Raw genomic sequence first — 4,873 nt, 5'->3', positions numbered from 1 at the left:
ATCACTAACTGTCGCAGGGTAGAATTTTGATAACTGAGATTTAGAGCGATGAACTCTGTGTAGCACTTTAAACTGAATAAACTGAAGTCTGGCACAAGATGAGCTAAAGCGCACCTTGTTGATCGCCTTTTCCCACCATTGTTCGGGTGAATCAGAGCCCAGTTCCTCCTCCCATGCATGCATTATTTTATTAAGGGAGTGTAGGTTCAAATCCATCAGATGTGAGTATATCTTGGATATAAGTGGCATTTGAGAGGGGTTTAAATCCAAAAGTCATCCCAGGACTGAACTAAAGAACAGACGAGTATGATTCAAAAATAAAGAGGAGATGCAATGCCTAGGGCTCAGTTATTCAGAGTCAGAGAGTCAGAGTCAGAGAGGTTTTATTGTCATTTCAGCTACATACAAGTACATATTGAAACGAAACAGCGTTCCTCTAGGATCACAGTGTAACACGGTACAAAAAGTGCAAGACAATACAAAACAGTGTAAAATACAACAATAAATACAAAAAATCCTATAATAAATAACTACAAAAGATATTCCTAATTATCCCTAATATAAACAAGTAATTAGAAGACAGGACTAAGGACAAGTGTTAGTACATGATGGTGAATAGATGGTACAATGGTTCATGAGGTAGTGACATGTACATTAGCAGCGTAAAATTGGCAATGCCGATAAGGTGCCTAAAAAGTAAATAAGGTGCAAAAATACAAGTAAGGTGCAGAAATTACTTGTTCAGTTCCAGGAGGTGTGCAAAAAATGCAAGTAACATAGTCAATACAGGTTAGTGTGTGTCAGCAGAAAATTTCCGGAGGAAATTGTTATATTCATATATAACAATTATTATATTCATATAAATTCATATATTCTTCATGGCCTTTAGTGTCTGCTGGACAATTTTATAAGGTCCAATACGACATAAGCCAAGCCTCCTGCATCTCTGTAGAGTTCTAGCACCTGAGTAAACAGCACTTTAGGAAATCAGGATGTTTTTCCTGCAAAGGAAAATGTTACAAAATCAGTTAGCTTTAATTATTGTTGAGGGCAACCTAAAACTACAGCAACTAAAATATAATCCAATTAAATCTACAATATGGAACTTAAAGGGATTTAGGGACCTCTATGCAGAGAAAATTGTGCCACTATTAGTTTGTGGCATAACCCCTTCACTATGTTTAATCTGATGCAAATTCAATGACTTCTAAAGCTATGGTTTAAAAATGGAACAGCAAAGGTTACATGCAGTAGTTTGAACAGGTAAATTTGCAGTTTACCTGAGCCACGAGCAGCTCCAGGATCCAATTGACTGTATCTTTTAGGAAGTGAAGCTGTGATTCATATGAGAGATGCGTCTTAAACACATCCTGTCCAGAAAATAATCATATTCTTATTTTGCACTGCTTTATTCCCATTGGTAACACTGAATTCTGCTTCACATAACCTGGTGAAATCAGTCACCTGCTTATTCAGTGCTGCCAGGTACATCACCAGCTCATTTCCACTCATGAATAGGAGTGGATGCTGGTCAGAAGGATCTGAACATGAGATGAAGCACAGTGTCAGAACAGAAGAAAATCTGTAATAACATCAGGTAATCTGAAAGATGGCAGAAAGTGTACTAACTGAGAAGGACTTTGTGGAAAGCAGGCAGCTTCAGGGCAATGTCTGTAATGCTGCAGTTCGCAAGCAGCTAAGTGGCAGCTAAGGAACAAATTTAAAATGAATCTTTCTGTGATACATAACTACCCATGTATTGAGATGACAGCAGGATCAGTGCTTAACTATAAGTGAGTAGACTGTACTGTACATTAAGACTGATATTGAATTGCCTCAAAGTTTGACTTGGAGTCAGTCACTGTCTAATGTGTAAACAGTGGATTTCTCCAACCAGTGAGCAGCGTCAGCCCACATGCGCCAATAATTCTGGACCACCTCATAGAAGTTTTGCTTGGAACAAAACAAATATCACGACTGTAGACAGACCAGAAACAAAATGTAAAACTGTTTTGTAATCACATTATTATTAATGTATTAACTTTACCCCCAGTGGTACATTGACAGAAGTCTCCAGGTAGCATCAGAACACAAACTCTGTCACCCTTCCACAAATGCTTAGCAAGAAGAAACTGGATCAGACAAATTAAGACAAAACTTTGCACTGAGAAGAATGTTGCAAGGCCACAAAAACAACATGCTCCCACCTGTATACCAGTAAAAGGAATCCTTACTGGTGGTGTTGTAAGGGAATCCGTGCAAAAATAATGATGATTAAAAACCCACCTTTTTACTAAGCACTTAGGCTGAGAAAAAGAATGTAAAATAAAACACTAAAACAGCACTAACACACTACAGAACTGAGCTTAAATTGCTTCATTAAGCTTGCCTTATGCTAAAAAGGCTTTAACAAACAAAGTAAAAAGAATTTACAAAACACTAAAACACTCCAACACTGCTTAAAACGCTTCATCGAGCTTGTCTGACGCTAAAAAAGGAATTTTGTAATGATACTATCATCCAGAGGTGGTAAGTAACGAAGTACAAGTTTTTTTTAGGTATCTGTACTTTACTTGAGTATTTCTGTCAGAAAAAAAATCTGTAATTTTTACTGACTACTTTTTCAAAACAGGCTCGTTACTTTAGTTTTAACTAAATAAATGTATTTTTTGGTTTATTTTATCTCTTTCTATTTATTTACGTATTTTTTAATCATGCAGTTCTGTTCAGACACCTAATGAAGTGCAAATCGGAATCCTGTCCACAGAGCGTGGCATTACGAGATTTTTTAACTTCTAAAACTAAAGCAATTTATTTTTCACCCACAGGAGACAAATTTGATTAGTCTTGCTGACCACACATGCATGTTTAATGCTATCCAGTTCAGTCTGAAAAAGACTTAAAAAGAGGGCTAACAGTGAAGATAAATCAGTGACTGTTGTTATAGGACATGTGTGTGTCTTTAAGAGAGGTATATAGTGGGAGATGCCCTGTTCACAGTATCCATATTGAAGTGAGTCGATTCATATGAAGCAAAGCGTACGTTTCTTTTTTCAGACGTCTCTCTGTGTTTGCTGTTATTAATAATTGTTGCGGTTTTAAATAAACACCAGCTACTGGAAAATTTTGTGTCACACGCTTACCTTAAAAAGCTCAGGCTTAATTAAACTGGCTATTACCACAGAGCGGTAGCCAAGTCAGACTCATTCTGCCTGTGGAGCTAAAGGTTTTCTGTCAGTCAAAGCAGATTAAACTGAACTAACAAATTTAGCAAGTGATGTACTTTTGCCTCTGCTCTGTAAAATGACGTTTTCTGCTCTCATCTTCATCAAAAGCAAGAACCGCTTACTATTTACAAAAGTGAACCACAAATTTATTTTTAATATTATTTATTTTAAGAGCACGCTTGGATTCACAGAACTTTGAGAATCAGCTACGTCTGAAACTAAATAAGACGTTCTGGGTCTCTTTGTAGATGATAAGATCCGCTCTTACCTTGTTACTTTCGTTTTCTCTGGTTATATTTTCATTTGTATTTTCCGCTTGTGTACTTTGTTAGTTCTGTTATCCTCCGTTTTATTTTCGTTAAAGTTTATTTCGGACTTTCGCTTTTTGTTCTTGTTAGATATGTGTGTGTGTTTTTGCCTTCCCGGCTTCCTTCTCCCCCCAGCGGCTTGGAGCGGTACTGTTCCCAGAAATTGCAGTGGAAGCCAGCCAATGGATCGCTGGAGGGCGGACCTCACTCACCTGTGCCTCATTTTCCATCTAATCAGCTACTGCTTATAAACGCCGGCTTTTTCACCACCCGTTGCCAGATTGTCTGCTTGTCACCGCGGTACAGTGACACCTGACTCCTGAGCTAATCTCTCTTTTGTGAAGGACATTATCTTGTTGCTGTTCAAACTATTTTTCAATGTTGTTGTTTTTCTTCCCTGTTGATTCTAGCCCAGGGATCCATTCATCATCTGGCTTCCCTGTTGGTTCCTGGACTTGGCTCCTAGCTCCTGTGACCCTGGTTCATCTTCCACTACCACCCCTGCACTCCTGTTGGTTCTTGAACTTGGCTCCTTGCTCCTGTGACCCTGGTTCTTCTCCCACTGCCACTGCTTGTTCTGCCTAAGCTCTGGACAGTGTTGGACACCAACCCCTCTTGTTCCTGGACTCAGATCATAGCTCCTCTTTACCCACAGTATTGCTCCAGCTGCTTCAGTATCCTCTGTTTGGACCTATCACCATTTTCCCTGTTTTTCTGAATCTCAATAAATATTCATTGTCAACTTGAGTTCTCGCCCCTTTTTGTGCATCCATACTTGGGTTCCCCTACGTTACGGGTTTTCTCAAACCCCCATTATATAACAGTACAATCTGGCCAACATGGAACCCGTGGATGCACAAACAGGCGAGGACCTTACTGTGGGCATGGTCCTGACTCGGCACAACCAGATGTTGGACACCCTCACCCAGCGGCTCGCGGATCTTACCCAACAGGTTGCCCGTTTAAGCCCCCCAGTGCCAGTTCCTCTCGCTGAACCCCAGGTGCCTCTAGGGTCACCCGCTGTTCCCACAGAGCCTGGGGCCCCAGAGGTCCCTTTGGAGACACCCATCCCCAACCCCGAACCCTTTCATGGGGACTTGGACAGGTGCCGAGGTTTCCTGTTCCAGTGCCAATCTATCTTTCGTCAGCGTCCCACCACATTTGCCACTGACGCTAGTAAGGTTGCCTTCATAATTGGTCATCTTAGGGGCAGAGCACTCTCTTGGGCTGAGGCGGTTCAGTCCCGAGAGGACCCGCGGGGGGGGACGTTCTCTGACTTCCTCACCCGTTTTAAGGTTGTCTTTGACCACCCAGACCACTCGGGAAGTGCCTCAGCCC

General features: G+C 40.8%; 1 long non-coding RNA gene across 1 annotated transcript; it reads right to left on the bottom strand.

Moving 5' to 3' along the window:
* Positions 1-440: 440 nt before the first annotated feature.
* Positions 441-2,083, bottom strand: LOC134303515 (uncharacterized). The gene is made up of 3 exons (XR_010007660.1): positions 1,630-2,083; positions 1,281-1,541; positions 441-1,001 (listed from the first exon to the last, which is right to left on the bottom strand). It is a non-coding gene; the product is annotated as an uncharacterized LOC134303515 (long non-coding RNA).
* Positions 2,084-4,873: the final 2,790 nt, after the last annotated feature.

This window comes from Trichomycterus rosablanca, chromosome 26 (genome assembly GCF_030014385.1).
Source record: "Trichomycterus rosablanca isolate fTriRos1 chromosome 26, fTriRos1.hap1, whole genome shotgun sequence".
Lineage (NCBI taxonomy): Eukaryota > Metazoa > Chordata > Actinopteri > Siluriformes > Trichomycteridae > Trichomycterus > Trichomycterus rosablanca.
Note: the sequence above shows the minus strand (reverse complement) of the source record. Positions and strands in the feature narration are given on the sequence as shown.